Raw genomic sequence first — 19,606 nt, 5'->3', positions numbered from 1 at the left:
TAAATTTTTTAATTCTGCAATCATGCTGAGGAATAAGGATTTCATTCAGCACCGCATGCAATTGAAAAGAATGCTAAATCAAACTACAGAATTAAATATACTGAAATCAATGAGTGCACTCAGGTGATTTCACATTTTTGGTGTGTGAAGTCATGCACTCAGTACCACTCACTTACTACAAAAATACTCAAATACTCCCTAAAATAGTACGAAAAAATTTAAGTTCCTTTTTTCCTTTTTATGAAAGTTGAAATTTAAAAATTTATTACAAAAAAGTTTATGACATTCTTCAGGATAAGAATAGTTGAAACAACTTGCTCAATTGCGTTAAACATGACAATTTGAAAAAGCGCATGTAAAACAGAAAAAAAGTATATTTTCGGCAGGTTGAACATTCCTGTCTTTCATACTAACTTCTTTTTTCCCAATAAACAATGGAACAAAATATCTGAAAGGAAAAAAATGTTAATTCTCAATTTGATTATCTGTCTTTTACATCATTTGAGAAAAAAGTTGTTCAGAAAGTTAACTCAAACATTAATTTGCAGCTTGTTTTTTGTTTAAGAAGAGACGGGCATTTCGGAAAATATTTGAACTTTGGCCGATCTATTGTAGGCCAATTTGCATTCAGTCCTATCGTCAACTGCAATAGCAGAATACGAGAACATCACATTGGCGGTAGAATGCTAAAATACCTCCAAGAATGTTGGTAGAGGTGTCAAAATTAGAAATCGAATTTTTCTTACTTATTTGCAAAAAACAAAACATTCTTGCATTTAAGATTTTTTTGTACACGCCAGGGACCCAACCAGTTATGAATTTTATAATATAATACTAAAAAAAGCTTTTTTTATTATAAATGTTTGTTACAAATTTACAAATAAAGACCATTACATTATTGAATATTGGAGTTATTCATTCAACAGTTTAGCGATACGAACGATAGTAGAAGGTTGCAAATAAGCGGAATTGCACTAAATTCGTTACAATTGGTGTCAGAAGAGGAATTGTTGAATAAATTCGAGAGATTTCGAATACAACTTGGACATGGCAAAGGATCCAGCAACTAAAAAATGAGTTGGAGACCCGTGGATTGAATACAAGCGGCATTAAACTCGAACTTCAAGCACGACTACGAGAGGCAATGGAAGCAGAAGGAATTAACGTGGAAGAGTATGTTTTTCATCTTGATGTCGACTAGACAACAAAAATTGAAGAGAAAATGACTTGAACATGATATTGGCTGCAATATCTGCACAAACATCGACAGTAGCATCAATGTCGTCGCAATTGGCATCCCAACTGGAAGCGCAAGAGGCACGTATAACAGAAATGTCATCACAAATATGTCATCATAGCTGGAAGAACAAAAGACATTTATGGCAACTCAACTAAAGAACAAGAGACACGCATAACAATACAACTAGAAGCATAAGGGGGCGTATATCATCAAAACTCGAAGCGCGCATGGACGAAAAAATAATGCAGTTTGAAGAAAAAATCGCCCAGCTGTTTCAGCAAGCAATCCAAAGGTAAAAACACCATCCTTTGACGGTTCTGTTCCTTTCCAGGTCTTTAAGCTACAATTTGAGAAGACCGCAGCAGTGAACAACTGGAATGCTGAAGATAAAGTTGCTGCACTGTTCATGGCATTGAAAGGGCCTGCAGCTGAGATTTTACAAACCATTCCAGAGGGCGAACGGAACTTTTATGAAGCATTGATGGGTTCTCTAGAGAGACGATACGGAACTGAGCATAGGAGACAGATATACCAAATGGACTTACTGAACCGCTTCCAGAGGCCTGGTGAAATACTGCAAGAGTTTGCGTCGGATATTGAAATGCTGGCATATTTAGCGAATGCGGACGCACCCGTGGAATACACTGAAAGGGTAAAGATTCAGAGCTTTACAAATGGCATACGGGACGTCGAAAAAAAGCGAGCTACATACGCAAACCCAAAGCCAACATTCGCAGAAACGGTAGCACATCCTCTAATTCAGGAAACAGCGTCGCTTCTGTGTAAGCCAGTTTTCAAAGCACGCCGCGTGGAAGTAGAAAGGCCAAAGTGGATGGACGCAATATTGGAGGCGCTGAAAGGATCGCAAAAGCGGAGTGAAAGAGTTATCAAATGCGGGAAGCCCGGTCACATTGCACGTCATTGCGATCTTGATCCTAGTGGTTTCAACAGCATGGGTGGTTTTAATAACAAAGATGGAAGGGATGAGCAAGAGCGAGTAAGATGTAGAGATCGAGAGCTAGCTCCAGCTATTGAATGTCCTGTGATATGTGTGTCGCAAATTGGTGGAAAATCGAGCAGTCTTGCCGTCAAAGGAAAGCTGGATGGCAAGGAACGTATACTGACTGTAGATACGGGCGCATCTCATTCCTTAATCGGATCTGATTTAGTCAACAGGATAGTAAAACCGTTACCTGGAGCAAGGTTGCGTACGTTCAAAGGCGAGTATAACCAAGTCCAGGGAGAAGTGATATGTGAAGTCTTAATTGGGAAGGTCATGGTTCTACACAAATTCATTGTGGCGGAGATTGTTGATGAAGTCATATTGGGAGTGGACTTCTTAGTTGACCATGACATCAAGATCGATATGCAGAGAAGGGTTATGCGTTATGAGAACCTTGATGTACCACTTAACTTTAATTTGGATAAAGGGTTCAGCAGTAATCGAGAACTGGTGGAGAAGACTCGACAAAGACCACGAAAGTCAACGGTAAAGGTTGATGGATCGATTGGGTCAAATAAAGCGAAACCAAAAGTACCTGTGAGAGAAAGACTGGCATTGAAAATCCCTAACAGACGCACTAAAACGAAGGAAAGAATTTTGCAGAAAAAATGCAGGGGTGGTTTCAAGCCAGGGCACACTACTGTCGTGAAGCGTCGGAACAATACTGATTATGCAAAGCACATCCGTCAAGCGCAACTTCTACGAAGTAGTTCATTGGCCAAAGAACAGAGTGCGAGGGAACGATCCAAGATAATGAGTAGTAAGATGAAACGCAGGTACGATGAGAACAATAATTCGGAAGGTTTCTTGGCGGGAGATTTTGTGCTGTTATACAACCCTCACCGGCGGAAAGGTGTTCCATCCAAATTTCGGTGCAGTTGGGAAGGCCCCTACAAAGTTGTGAAGATCAGTGATACCATGTACCACATACAAAACATTGAAAAACCACGAAATAAAAGAGTGGTACATTTGGAGATGCTAACGGCGTTTAGATCGAAAGATTTGTCTGATCGGGACGATCAGACTTAGGTGGGGGCAGTGTTACGAATATTAGCAACACTAAGGGGTACTGTCATCTCTAAGACAATGCTAAGCAATTGATTTGTATGCACATCAATAGATCAATCATTATCTCTGCACATATGTACGTACACGCAGCGGATAAGAAACGCACAGACAAATGCAGATATCTTTTCTGAGATGCTCCCAAAAGTATGCAATTGTAATTGTGGCAGTGTCGCTCACAAATACACGCCCATATGAGAGCTACACACGTGCATCTGTAGTTATAATTATATACCAGTAACTAAGTAAATTCTGGAAGCGCCTAGAGGATGCAACGAGGACATCACACAGTATAAAAGCAACAATAGTAGGGGCGCGATAATCAGTTTCGATTAAGCACGCTATCTGTAGAGCAATAGAAGTGTTATTTTGAAAGTACTTGAATAAAGGCCATTTTGCATTATTAAATATTGGAGTTATTTATTCAACAGTTTAGTGATTCGAACTTAGCAGAAGGTTGCAAATAAGAGGATTTGCAGTAAATTCGTTACAATATCATGGATTCATCTGGTTTTGCATCTTGGAACCTCACATATACATGAAAATGCAACTTAAATTAATACATTAAATAAAAAAGAAGTAAGTACTTTAAGAATAACATAAAAAATATATTAATTGCTTTGAGCTATATTGTTGCAGCAGCTAACTTTATATTTGGACAATTCAGAAGTGTGTAATATTCATGTAAAATTTGAGTTGTTTCCATGGTTTCGAATAAAAAATTTGATTATTTGAATCAATTTGTCTACAACTTAAATCTAAATAGAAATTTAGATTAGATTTACTCTTTTTTCAGATCAAGAATATTAAAAGGTGTCGTGGAATCCGATTGCTGTCGTAATTGAATTTGAAAGTAATAAACTAAAGTAAGATATGAAATTAAAAATTTAGGACTAGTAACTGGGTCAGACTTATTATTTTTCTAAATCAAATCACTCAAGCGATAATTCTACAACCCTTAGCAGGAGTATTGATTGGTTTGAAGTCTAATTCCGACAGCAATCGGATCACGACATACTTTATTATATACGTAAATGAAATTGCAACTTAAATTAATAAGGCTGATATAAAGAAAAGTAAGTATTTTAATAATAAATAAACTCGCTTAATTGGTTTTTGTTTTCCAATTGAAATCTTTTCCTACGCAAGCACATCGCTAACCTGTGTTGGCAAAAGATATGATGATACTGTCTTCGATAAATAGTCGGACGAGCCGCTACTCGGCGAAGTAGAGATGACCGTTGTGTCGGTGGCAGCAGTTACAACAGCAGTTTTTGACTTTGCACCATCCGTACAGTGTGATGAATGCTTCTCTGCCTTTTCCAATTGCTTGGCGCCAGCAATTTTTGCTGTTTATAAAGCTTCAGCTGTAATGCAAATAAATAGATGGGTTAAAGTGTTTTTCGTATGTTATTCAATAGCTCACCCTCTAATGCCATCATTACAGCCTTCTCATCGATTTGGAATATGTGTACTGTTTCAGTATTCCCACCCAGTTCGTTTGGTGCAATATTTTCGATTTGATGTAACATTTTCATGTCTCGTATATCATCAATATTATTATACATATTCATGATATACCTATATGACACTACTTTATTTTCGTGTATTTTTTCTTGTATTTTATCTTAAATTTTTTGTCGCACTCCCTCCTAATGCGGCTTCAGTACTGGTGTAAATGTGCAAACTATATTTCAAAAAACTAAATACAAGAAAAATACAACCTAGTTCATTAAAAACAAACGAGCCAGTTTGTTTTTCGATAGTTTTTTTGACATTCGGCCGTTTTTTCTTTATTTTTTCTGTGAAATGAAAATTTTGTTCTTAGTTTGAAAATCTGGTGCATAAAAATACAATTAAAATCAACTTTCTTGTGAAAAAAGTGAACCATTAAAAAAAAAAAACAAAAACCATGAACCATTAGAGACCAAAATAATTTTCGCGTGTTATTTGCATTGTTTTTATTGTTAAGAATGTTAAATGTAAAAATAAAATGTAATACATAAACAAAAACATGCCAAACCCACTAATTATGCGGGAATAGTGGTCTCGCTTTTTCATGATAGAAATTGTTTTTTTTTTTTTGAAGTTCCGATAAAGTTTCGTCAGTTTTTTTAGCTTGGAATCCAAGCAAAACTAAAGTAGTGTCATATATGCTTTAGGCAGACAATTAGTTGCGTCCGATTCATTCGTATACTGAGTATATTTTAGCAGTAGACGCAATGGCAGATATTTTGATCCTTTTTGAAGTGTAACATTTGTAAACAGTTGGGTTTCTCTGCTGTTACCATTAAAACTAGAGAGCTATTGAAGAGACGCTCCGACCAAGATAATATGTTGCGAATCACGCGCATATATTTCTTCCACCTTGTCACAGTTATTGATGGAGAAAATGCGAAGCCATCTTTACCATATAATACGTATATTGAACTGTAGAGGAAGAAACATTTTATAAAATTTAATAAAATCAAAAAATTATAGTTGTGCTAAAAAGGAGTAAAGTATTGTATGTTAAAGTATAGCGACATGTCAGCGGCTTTGTCCTGGTGAAAATTGAGTTTGAATAGGTCTCATTCTTCATTCCTAGAACCATGTACGAAGGTACCTCCTAAGATATTAAAAATTCTCAACGCTTTTTTTTTTTTTAAATAACTTAAAAAAAAACTCATATTCAAACTTCTGTTTAACTTCTACATATCAATAGCTATCTTCACCACCAGAAGGGGTCACTATTGTTTCTTCGCCTATACTATTGTTTCCTACATCGATGAGCTTTGTAATAAAATAAATAGCTATCTCTCCAGTTTTGTCGCTACGCGAAACCTTATATTGTCACCAACCAAATAATCGGTGACCTTATTTAAAACATGGACGCGCCAAATTTCGACCATATGACATTACGCTACCGACTGTCTTACACCCTAAAATCTTGGGTGTGACGTTCGATCAGGATCTACATTTTGGAGAGTATTCACTAGCAATTCTATTGAAAATCCAGAGCTGTAATAAATATTTAATATAATTCGATAAATGGGCAGAATTTGGGGTAAAGATAAATAGACGCTTGCATGGTACGCGTCTCCGATATGGTCACCAAGCCCAAAGGTTACTCACTGGAATAAAATACAGGCCTGACAAAATGCTGCCCCCAAAACCGCTACGGGCTGCCTTCTTATGTCCTCAGAACACCACCTGCACAATGACGCGAGAAAACTCCCAATAAGGGAAAGAAATGAAATGCTAACCAAACAGTTTCTGTTGAATACCCAGAAACCTGGGCATCACAACAGACATCTGATTGATGAGCCAACACCGCCCAGGGGCTTAAGGAGTCGCAGCCGTATGAAGCCAAAAAACACAAGCAGGTCCTTGGTGAACTCCATAAATAGTCGTCGGAACTCTATGTCAGGAATTGCCCGGTGAATCCAGTACTCAAAGATCAATTCCCTAGACTTGCAGAAGAGGAACGCACACTCCCTAGGGAAACGCGAGTCACTCTAGCCCAACATCGATCTGGGTGCTGTAACAGGTTAAACCCTTACCTATCCAGAATCAACCCCGACGTACAAAATGTCCCTGCCTGCAATGTGTCCCCAAATGACACCAACCATCTCTTCAATTTTAATGTGGAACCACCTCTCATTATGGTCCACCCCTGTTGAAACAGCTGGTTTCATTGGACTCCCGTTAGAAGACATTGATGACGAAGCACTTCCACAACCACAGCAACAAAAACAAAAAAACCAGACGTCCACGTAACTTTTATAAATATTTTTTGGCTCCTTGCTGTTCACGCCCTAGGACATCCCGTAATCTGCGCCCCACGTCAAGGCTTATCTGTCCGGTCAGGCGATGCAAACATAGTCTACAACCCTCCTGTCACCTGTTGCCCAGTGGATACCGCCCTAATATCAGCGCCTTACTCACTGGCAATAATCGCATTATCTTAGGCGATTTCAATGTCCATCACGATCTATGGCTTTCAAACTTTCGGGCGGACATTAGGGGTGAGATGTTGGCGGATCAAATAGAAGAAACGACGTTCTGCACAATAAACGGAGACGCCCCACACCTATGGTAGGCAGCTGTCACAATTCGCCGGATATTTCAATCTTGAGCGCAGAACTCGTAAACTGCGTCAACTGGCAGCCGATGGTAGCATTGGCATCCGACCACCTGCCTATACTTATTTCGTTAGAGCGTACCGCCGACTTCATCGTCACAGAAAAACCCACTTTCATAAACTTTACAAAAGGAAAGTGGGACGAATACAAATCCTTTACAGACAACCGCTTTGCTGCCCTCCCTATACCGACTGATGCCCGCCAAAAGGAGCGTGCTTTCCGCATGGTCATTGAATCAGTCTCGGCACGTTTCATTCCCGCCGGTAGAATTCCCGAAATTCGACCCCACTTCCCGGCGGAGGCCGCAAATTTAGCGAGAGATCGTGACCTTATAAGGCAGCTCGATCTCGGCGACCCCCAAATAAGGTATATAAACCAACGCATTAGATTGCTTGTGGATGAACACAAGCGGGGGAAATGGGAGGAGCACCTAAGCGGTTGTAACCTCTCTGCCGGTGTGGGTAAACTTTGGTCCACCATAAAGTCCCTATCGAATCCGCCAAGGCGCAATGACAAAGTTTCCATCGCCTTTGGCGATAAAGTGCTGTCGGACGCGACAAAATGCGCGAGCGCTTCGACAAAGACAGACGGAGCGCCAACAGACACGCACATAAACATAAATTCAGCGCGTCGCCAATTACCATCACCGCCAAAGAGGTTGAGGATGCCATCGGTCATGCTAAACCATCCAAAGCAGTGGGCCCAGACGGCAAACCCATGTCTATGTTTAAAAGCCTAGGGAAAGAGGGTTTCAAATATTTAGTACATGTCTTCAACCTGTCTCTTTCCACCTTTGTCCTACCCGAAAAATTGAAAATGGCCAAGGTGGTCCCGCTACTAAAGCCTGGGAAACCAGCTAACATAGGAGAGTCACATCGCCCGATATCTCTCCTATCGCCAGTAGCCAAGACGCTTGAAGCCATTTTGCTCCCCTACTTCCAAGCAAATTTGCAGCTAGCCTGTCATCAGCATGGCTTCAGAAAACTCCATAGCACCACCACCGCGCTAAATTCCATCAGCACCCAGATAAATTGCGGTTTAAATCAAAACCCCCACCATGGAACAGTACTCGTTGCGCTAGACCTATCAAAAGCTTTTGATACGATCAACCATGGCACGTTATTGCAAGACCTGGAAGGGTCTTCCCTTCCCCCATGTCTTAAAAGGTGGACCGCAAATTATCTGTGTGGTCGGCAGGCATCGGTGCAATTTAGAAATGAAACATCAAAACCAAGAAGAATTAAACAAGGGGTGCCACAGGGTGGTGCCCTATACCCACTTTTGTTTAATTTCTACATATCTAATGTACCTTCGCCACCAGAAAGAGTTACTATCGTTTTCTACGCAGCTGACTGCACAATAATGGCCACAGGCCAGGCCCAGGCCCACAGATCGATGAACTTTGCAACGGAATAAACGGATACCTCCCTGATCTCTCCAGTTTTTTCGCCTCGCGAAACCTGGCATTATCACCGACTAAACCCTCCGCGACCTTATTTACAACATGGACGTCCCAAATGTCGACCATTTTGAACATCCACGTCGACGGCACTACGCTACCGACTGTTCTACACCCCAAAATCTTGGGTGTGACGTTTGATCAGGATCTACATTTTGATGAGCACGCAGCCGCGATTGTTCCGAAAATTCAGAGCCGTAACAAAATCCTCAAATCCCTTGCTGGGGAAAAGACAAAGAAACGCTCATTACCACTTACAAAGCAATTGGCCAGCCGATTGCGTGCTACTCGTCCCCTATATGGTCGCCAAGCCTAAAAATTACCCACTGGAGGAAGCTACAGGCCTGCCAAAATACTGCTCTCAGAATCGCCACGGGCTGTCTTCTTATGTCCCCAGAACACCATCTACATAATGAGGCGAGAATACTCCCCATCAGGGAGAGAAATGAGATGCTAACCAAACAGTTCCTGTTGAATACTCAGAAGCCTAGGCATCCCAACAGACGATTGTGAGCCAACATCGCCTAGGGGCTTAAGGGGTCATCTTCGTAAGCAATTTTGGAGTAGGGCAGGATTGAGAACACGTCCTTCCAACCTCCCAATGAGATGACTCCAAGACTCGCCCGTTGGGACCACCAGTTCCCGTGCTGATCGGAATCTCATGCATTCCGACACCCCAAACGCTAGAAATCCTATTATTATTAAAATATATTTATAATTTGTAAAAATCTAAGTTTTAGGCTTAAAACGCCGTAATAATAAATAAATAATAATAATAATAATAATTTGAGGAAATACGGCACCTGAGAACTCAGCCGTATGAAGCAAAAAAACACAAGCAGGTCCTTGGTGAACTCCACAAACAGGCGTCGGATCTTTATGCCGGGAATTGCCTGGTGATTCCAGTACTCAAAGAACAGTACCCAAAACTTGCCGAAGAGGAACGCATACTCCCCAAGGAAACGCGAGTCACTCTAGCTCAACTTCGTTCTGGATACTGATACCGACATACAAACCATCTTTTTGATTGTAATGTGGAACCAACGCCTCTAACACCCCTTTCATTATGCTCCGCCCCTGTTGAAACAACAAGTTTCCTCGGACTCCCGTTAGAGGACATTTTATGATCGGTCAGACCTATTGGATGGGGCGAAGCACTGCTACAACAACAACAACAACCATCTCGGGAAAGATTAATATGATCACATTAAACCTGCTAATTCATCCCGCCCCCACCCCCTGGATCCACGAGGAATTCTGGATCGGCAGAGCCTCGCCTGCTGAATATGTGTGTGCTAAATTCATATTTATTTATTTACTTATTTAATTAATTACAGTCTATGGTGTTTCAGGCCTTACAGACTATTTAACAGAAATTCAGCTTTGCTGAATCACACCACTTGTACTACAATAAAATTACAGATTACACATAACAAATATCACTGAGTATTGATTTAAAAGTGTGCTTAGGCAAAGAAAAATCGATGGTTAAAGAATTTGAGAATAGATTAAATTCGGCCATGGCTCTAAACAAATGTGCATTAGAGGCATAGAGGGTCCTGGCATTGTCCGTATAAAAAGTAACTCTGTTACGGAGCGGCCTGCTCGGGATACAAAACCGATACTCGCGAGGAGGCAATGTGCATCAACTGCTCCGCGAATAATGTCATAAACAAAAGTAAGAGAGATAATGATTCTTCTACATTGAAGAGACTGTAGGCTAATAAGTGCACACCTGTCTTCATATGAGGGAAGCGGATCAGAGAAATTGAACAAACGCAATGCGAAACGAACAAGAGTATTTTGGACACATTCCAGCCTCTTAATATGGCACTCGTAATAAGGCCTCCAAATAAAGCAAGCATATTCAAGCTTAGAGCGAATAAGCGCAATGAACAATAATTTTAAAGTGTAGGGATCTGTAAAATCAGAGCTAGAGCGCCGAATAACGGCGTGCATCGAATATGCCCTAGCAATGGTAGCATTTAAGTGAGTAGTGAAGGAAAAATACTACCCCTAAGTCTTTTATCTCACTAAGGGTTGAGAGGCGGGTGCATCCAATAAAATAAGAAGTGGGGAGATTATCGCGGACTTTTGAGAAGGTAACATGAAAGCATTTACCAACATATAGTAGCAGATTATTGGTATTACACCACACAGCAACATTGTCGAGATCAGATTGGATCCTTTCCGCGTCAGTGGCATTCGAGATGGTTCCAAAAATCTTTAAATAATCAGCGTACAAAAGAAAGTTACGAGTGCTGAAAACAGGCCGAAATATCATTTATAAAGATAACAAAAAGCAGTGGCCCCAAAATACTACCTTGCGGCACGCCAGAGGTGGCAATAAAAGACAACACAACTACCCTGTTGAAGATATGACCTTTTCCAGGAAAGAAATGATGAGTGGAAACCCAAAGAAAGCAATTTAGAAATTAGGGTTGAGTGACTAACTTTATGAAACGCTTTTGAGAAATCAATGTATACAGTATCGACTTGTAAACGATTATTAAACGCAGATAGGCAATAGTCAGAAGAAATTGCTAAATTTGTCACAGTGGATCTACCGGAAATGAAACCATTGTAGCATTATGCGTCATGCCCACCTATGTAATACATTTGCGGCATTACGCACCATAATAGCATAATCATATTACAATATTATGCGACATAAATTACATTGACCTAACACAGCGGTTCGCTAACATCAATGGAATGCCGAATATGAAACCCTTGTCAGTCCACACATAACAAATTCTGCTTAGTCACACACTCCGGTCAATACATTGCCGATCGTCAATATTAGTTTGTCACCACAATATTTACATACAACCAATAATGTGAATTAACCAAATATTCACATACAAACATTTTACATGAATATCAATCTGCTGACTTTGCATACAAATCTACATGTATGCATAGTATTAATACAAATCTACATGTACATATTTTTAGTTTGTTAGTATTAGGATAATTATGAATGTGTAGGTTAAGAAATTATCTATAAAAGAGAAAGAATTTTTTCAATAAAATCAATTATTGTCAGACATTGAAGCTGAAACATTTCGTCTCATTAATTTTAACTTTTCATGGCGATCCTGCCAGCTCAGATCAAACATCAGCACAACTGCTAAAACGATCTGACTGGAAAAGATGCTGCCAGTTCAACCTTTAAGCATAAAATTTGCTGAATAAGCGAAAAATTGCTAAAGGTGACCATCTTGAAAGAAGAGTCTGCCAGATCCTGCTAAAGATCTGAAAGGCTAAAGTAATTAAAAGTAATTATCAAAATCCTAAAAAGGATTCAAATGAATTTTTTCGAAAACAACTATTTAATTGTTTGCAGGGATGCAAGTGATCCCATTTCACAAGAAGTTTGTTTGCAAGGATGCAAGTGACCCCATTTCACAAGAAGTTTGTTTGCAAGGATGCAAGTGATCCCATTTCACAAGAAGTTTGTTTGAAAGGATGTAAGTGATCCCATTTTACAAAAAGTTTACAACAACGGGCGCATGGCAGCGAATGCATAATCGAGTGGAATAGACACTTCAGGGTCCAAAAGGCACGCATGGCAGCGAATGCATAATTGAGTGGAATAAATATTTCGAAAAAAAAAAAATACGGTACAGCAACAATCCCAATCCTGACTAACATCAAACTGGCAGCTATCTTATGTATATAAATCTTTATAATTTTTATTTGAATCAATTGAGCGGCCTCAGGGACGCTAAGCCATTAGCAAAAACGAAAGTTTTTGCTTAGGATTTTTTTTCTCTTCATCTATCTAAGTAGGAATAAAATTAAAATGTATTATTTGAAAAGAAAATTTTAAATATTAAAAGCTAAAGAAAATTTTTAACACTATCGATGAAAATGACATAGAAAAAAATAATAAAATGCTAAAAAATTTTTTAAGTTAAACAAACTTTTCCAGTTAAGAATAAAAAGTTTCTTATACGTTAATAAAGTTAACTAGATAAAAAGTAAAATGGAATGGTTAGGACATTTTTTTTTTAAAAACAGTCAGTTAACTTCCGATAGTTTCATCTATCCCTTTGGAAAAAGCCCATAGGACATTTTATAAATTTTTTCTATGGAAAGGGCTTCCCAGATTTTCCCCTCCAATGGTGGGACGAAAATACATTACACACTAGGGACCTAAAAAAGGAATTAGAAGGGTTAAAGAAATGGTGGAATATAATAGGAATGGAAAGGGAACCCACAATAGAAGATATAATAAATCCCACAACCAAGGAAGAAGAAATATTGAGAATGATTAGGAGAGTGTTCCCCAAAAATGCTAAATGTTAAGCTATAATAGCACCTAATAATTGTTTTTTCTCTAAAATTAAAATTAATTTTAAAATTTTTTTATAAACTATATTACGCTAATAAACCTAATAAAAACATAGGATAAATAATAAAACCACAATTTTATTAAAAATTAAACTTAGTTCATTTCTCAGAAAGATAATTATAGAAAATTTTCAGCATGATTTGGTGGACAAAAATAGCCCAAGGCATAATGATAGCGATAGCTGGCTATGAATTCGGTAAAGAAACCTCTGAAGAGGAAATAGTTGACAACAAATTGATAAAATATGAGCGACAAGCCCAAGAGGACACAAAAACGACAGACATTTGGCTAGATGCTTTAATATGCACGATAAGGCTATTAAACATAGCGATAGCCGCTATACTTAAAAACTATATGAAATTTAAATATAGGCAAATGAATTAGGTGCAATAGCGCGTCTAAAATTTTTTTTCTTCTACCCAAGTTTCCAAACGCAAAGCTGAGGAGAGCAATAAACAATTGAAGTGAAATCTCAAATAATAAGTCTCAAAATGTCACTATCGACAGTAAAGGCAGCCCTGCCTAAAGCGAACAGCAAATCAAAAATTTGCATAACACCCCTGAATGATCCTGACAAAAATAATCATGAAGCAATAGAAAATTATAGAACAGTGGAAATAAGCAAACCCTAAGAACAAAAAAAAAAAAAAAATATTTTTCAACCAGCCCATAAAAAAAAAACAAAAAAAGAATGAAGAAAAGTCACAAAAGAGAACCTATAAAACTATAAGTGAAGCGCTATATAAATTTGTAGCAAGAAGACATGTCGCGCTCCTAAAATGGTAGCGTAAGAAATACAAGCAACCTGATTGTAGATGATAAGATTTACTTAGGACAATTACTTATCACGCTGTACACACGTTGTACAAATGCCGCCAATACAGGAATTGGTATTTATAAGGAAAACACAGTTGTCCTGAGGGACAAATTGGTGGAAAATGATTGATTATTTACTCGAGTAGGCAAATGTAAAATAATAATTGATAGTTCTCTAAGATCAAATAGATACATTAACCAAAGAGGCTGTGCATGTGACAAATCCCGGTATAAAAATAAAAATTAATTCTTCATAAAAGTTATGACGATTCTGTCTTGGTGGCCGCCGCAAGATCGCAAATAAGATCAAAAATATATTGCTGGAAAATTTGAAAATATCGAAAATATGAAAAGATCATTTAAAGATACGAAAAATTTTTGCATCCACTGTATCTTCCCTCTACCCATTAGCTGAACTACTAATATTATAAATTACCTTGCTCTTCCACCAGCTACAACCACTAAATTTTCCGAATAATTAGCTAGAATTTTTTTTATTATTGGTTCTAAGTTTAATATGACCCAAATGAAATAAAATAGAAATGAAAATCTTCGTTTAATAAAAACAGTAAAGAAATCTAATTATGATAAAATAGCTACAGTAAGGAAATAAAAATGAGAAATTTAGCGTTAGTTAGAGAAGAAGCAGCTCATAAGTTTACATAATAGAAAGATATTTTTACTTTAGCCAGAGGTGAAATAGGAAATATTAACAAGAAAATATTTTTACTCTAACCCTCGGTAGAATAGGAGATTTAACTAATTAAGGAAAAGGCCTCTCGTAAGATAAACAATAAGAATTTTTACGTTAGCTTATATACATAGAAAATTTCGATAGGAAAAATAGTGTTGCATAATTTACTAAATAATGATAGGAACAATAAAGATAAGGAAATAATAGTCCATAATAGTATAATAGGCTTAAACACATTCAAAATATCTTTTGATAACTTACAGCAAATAATAATTCCAATTTACTCGCTTATTTAATAATAATTTGTAAAAACATGCCGATTTTTAAGTGAGTCGACGCTCTTAAAAACCGGCTGTGCAAAATACATTTAAAATTTGTATACGTAATATCGTTAAACTTAAAATTTTTGAAAAAAATGGTTTGTATAAAACATTGAAAAATTATATAAAAAAAAAAAAAAATAAATGTAAGGCGCGATAACCTCCGAAGAGATCTAAGGCCGAGCTTCTCTTCCAATTTGCGTCGTGCTCCTCTTGATTCTTCCCTACAAATTGGCCGGACGGGACCTACATGTTTTATGCCGACTCCGAACGGCATCTGCAAGGCAGATGAGTTTTCACTAAGAGCTTTTCATGGCAGAAATACAATCGGAGCGCTTGCCAGACACTGCCGAGGGGCGACCCCGCTTAGAAAAATTTTCTTCTAATTGAAAAATCTTATTTCTAAAATTTTGATGTTGCTTTGCCCGGGAGTTGAACCCAGGGCATACGGTGTGATAAGCGGAGCACGCTACCATCACACCACGGTGGCCGCCAAAAAATTATATAAACAAAATGTAAAAATAATAAAAGTATAAATGTCAGCATACTAGAAACAAAGTACATAAACTCTTTCACTATAATATCAAGTTACAGTAAAATACCAAAATCATTTAAAATTAGAATCATTTAAAATTCGAAAAAAGAGTCTTATACAATTGTTCCCAAAACAATTAAATAATCCTCTTTTTCTAAGGCGGATGGTGTAGCATTATGCGGCATGCCCACCTATGCAATACATTTGCGGCATTACGTACCATGAACTTCTATGCCAATACATTTTACTAATAGCATAATCATATTACAAAATTATGCGACATAAATTACATTGACCTAACACAGCGGTTCGCTAACATCAATGGAATGCCGAATATGAAACCCTTGTCAGTCCACACATAACAAATTCTGCTTAGTCACACACTCCGGTCAATACACTGCCGATCTTCAATATTAGTTTGTCACCAAAATATTTACATACAACCAATAATAGGGGACTCATGTAACCGTATAAATGCCTTATAAATTGTGTAAACGTATAAATTTATCTAGGGCGTAAACCAGCTGTCAAATTTTGTATGAAAAATCATTTCCACAATTTGTATAAATTTACGCGCACATTTCATTGTGTAAACGCGGTAAACTCAAAGGAATGCAAATTTGCAGACATTACAGCAGGCATTTTCATCAGAAATCTCCAACATCAGCAAGTAAAAGCATTTTAGTTTTGATTTTTCACTTAATCTTGGCATTTTTTAATTTGTATAACAATCAAAAAACTTTTGTTTGGCAATAACACAGCAGATAAACAATCAAGTTTATCAAGAGTATTACTAGGTGCGTTCATATAACCGCATGTGTAAATGGATATAATTTTACACCTTATAAGTTTATATGCTTTCATGAGTCCCCCTAATGTGAATTAACGAAATATTCACATACAAACATTTTACATGAATATCAATCTGCTGACTTTGCATACAAATCTACATGTATGCATAGTATTAATACAAATCTACATGTATGCATACCACCATTACAAATGTACATACTTTTAGTTGGTTAGTATTAGGATAATTATGAATATGTAGGTTAAGGAATTATCTATAAAAGAGAAAGAATTTTTTCAATAAAATCAATTATTTTCAGACATTGAAGCTGAAACATTTCGTCTCATTAATTTTAACTTTTCACCATGCTGACTGTTACTGATAAGAGGTTTTACCGCAAAATACATTTTTTGTTTCACAATATACTCAAAAAGTTTAGAAATAGTCGACAACTTTGCTATGCGTCTATAATTAGCGACGTTATTTTTATTACCGCTCTTGAAAACAGGGCTAATGAAAGTTATCTTCCATGCATCGATAAATTCACCACACTCCAGAGATTTGTTTAAAATAAGGAGTGGGATCGCAAATGCCAAACAATTTTTAAGAAGATAAGACAATAGGCCGCCAATATCGGTAAAGGTGGATGATTTTATGTTTTGGATTCCCCCCACAACATGTTTAAGGGATAAGGTCAAAGCGCCAAAGTTGATAGAACAGTCAGCCCAAACGGGGACCTCCGGCCGGAATTCCATTTGCGCAACAAAGTTGGAGCGGAAAAAAACTGAAAAGAGATTAGCCGCTTCAGCTGGTGAAGAGGTATGTTCAGTATTATAGAAAACTGATGCCGGAATACTAGTGCATAGCTTTTTGGATTTTACGTAATTCAAAAACATCTTAGAATTTTCTTTAATACCAAGTTCAAAGTTACGAACAAAATTCCTGTGGAGTCTTTTGCCCAATACTTTAAATGTTTTAGAATAATGAAGGAATTTAGGTCTATTTGTAACACGATTGCTCTCGCGTAGATGAGGTTGACAATTGGGTTGCGGAAGCTCTGAACCTATAAAGCTTTGTCGCTTATCAACCCCTTGAGTCGCTCGTTTACTTTGGTGTACAAACATGTTTTGATTGTTTTGTTATAGAGCTGAGCTACATTACACTGAACGAGTCCAGCGGGTTAGGGGGTCAGAATATACCCGCGGTAGGTATGCCTGTCGTAAGAGGCGACTAAAATACCAGATTCAAGGGGCTGTGTAGCGCAACCCTTTAGGTTACCAGCGTAATATATAGCTTCTCCAAACCCAATTGTCAACCTCACCGATCCGCGGCGAATCCTGTTTCACTAAGACGAGGCTATGGCGAAGTTCCTCGTGGAACTTGGGGGTGGTGCGGGAGGGAATGGCCTGAAGGTTTGATGTGGCCACATAAATCGTTCCCGAGATGGTCGGGCTAGCACCTTAATGGTGCTGTGGTACGGGAGCGTACCGGATCTGTATCCGGCAAAGGACCATCACATCGATAACACTCCCAAAGCCTTCGGGGAGCAACATTATCGCTACAACAACAACAACAACAACAAGTCCACGGCGACGTTACTGATCATTTTAACGAACTACAGGTAGTTGGCAAAAAAACGGCAAATACGATCAGAAGGCACTCGAAGACGATGCCTCAAAACTAACAACCAGTATTTTTTTCCGGAGTTGTACACAATCTTTTCATTATATTACTTAACAATTTAAGATTAGACATTTTTTTCAATTTGTATTTTGATTTACCAGCAACAACATAATCATGTTTAATTTTGCACGCATAATCATTATATCATCATGTAACGAAGCTCAGTTTCTTCCAAAAATTGTTCGCCACCGCCACATAAAATCAATGTACATGTTCTAGCATTAACGCAACCTTTAAATAATTGTAAACTACTAGCGTACCATCGCCCGCTTCGCTAGGCGATAAATTCAATGACCTTACAAGACAGGTACTCGTTACCTAATCGATTACTTAATCGTCAACGATAACTTGGTCACCAATTAAGCTGGAGACATTGGTGCTTTATCAGTAACCGTATCGGTAACCTTTTAACAGCTGATTCGACCAACCTTATGAGAATCAATGCAATCGATTATTGGTACCGCTAAGGTCGTAACCGTATCGTAGCCAACCAATTGGGTTTTGGTTTACCGTCGTAACGATAATCAGCTGATTACGTTAGGGATACGGATACAGCGATACGACATACGGCACCAATGACTCCAGCTTTATCGTCTTAATGACTTTTACAATGCTGTCGTGAAAAAAGTAACGCACGCGCTCTCTCAAAATAGTGTACGTGTGACTCGCTTGCTCGCTGTTATCTATTGTCTTTTCGACATTCCTTCTCGCTCGATGTTATTTACATTTTGAAGTTATTTCATTAGGTATGTTTTCGTTATCGCTAACCAAAACATATGCAACAGCAACAAAACGGGTAACTGTAAGTACCAACATATATTAAACAAGGCAGCGGGGGAGAGACCACTTCCGCACCTAAAGTTTAATAAAATTCATCGAGGGACTTACAGCTTCGATTTTCGTTATTGCTAATAAAAATTTCAAGTTGCAAACGGTAAAATAATCAGATGAGCGAAATCGTTCGTACCCAGCAAAAATCTAGTGACGGATGTGTGATTTTTCCTTTTTGTCAATTTATTGCTGAATATTTTGGGTTGGTCGTCGTTGTTCCTAGTTCTTAAAACGTTCAGAAAATGTTAAATTTGTATGAAAAGGATAAATAATAAGGAAAAACAAAACGTTGCCCAAGTGCATTTACATATAACATATTTAAATAATCGAAATCATTTGTGGTTGGTGTAGAGATTAACCAAAAGTATTTAATATTACGAAGGTTAAGGTGGTAATTGCAATATTTCTAAGAATTCGAGTATATACACATAATCAACGTATGATTAGCATTTATATGCCAAAATAGGAATTAAGTTTAAAGGAACTTTACCACCAAAAAGTCCCATCATTAAAGGTAGTTCGAAGAATATATATTTCATTTATTACATACACCGATGAACACTCTTTCTACCAGTGGAACAGCAACTGCTGCCACACCCTCATCAGATGAAGCAAGTGGTGGGGGTGGTGGAGGAGATGCAGATGCAAGTTCAAGACGTCAAGCCACAAGAGTATTTAAGAAAAGT

At 37.9% G+C, this 19,606-nt stretch overlaps 1 long non-coding RNA gene across 1 annotated transcript; it reads right to left on the bottom strand.

Moving 5' to 3' along the window:
* Window positions 1–237: 237 nt before the first annotated feature.
* Window positions 238–18,367, bottom strand: LOC137240290 (uncharacterized). Its single transcript, XR_010949679.1, has 3 exons — window positions 18,188–18,367; window positions 4,735–5,738; window positions 238–4,675 (listed from the first exon to the last, which is right to left on the bottom strand). It is a non-coding gene; the product is annotated as an uncharacterized lncRNA (long non-coding RNA).
* Between the last annotated feature and the right edge of the window lie 1,239 nt (window positions 18,368–19,606).

The sequence above is a fragment of the Eurosta solidaginis genome, chromosome 2 (genome assembly GCF_040869045.1).
Source record: "Eurosta solidaginis isolate ZX-2024a chromosome 2, ASM4086904v1, whole genome shotgun sequence".
Classification (NCBI taxonomy): Eukaryota; Metazoa; Arthropoda; class Insecta; order Diptera; family Tephritidae; genus Eurosta; species Eurosta solidaginis.
Note: the sequence above shows the minus strand (reverse complement) of the source record. Positions and strands in the feature narration are given on the sequence as shown.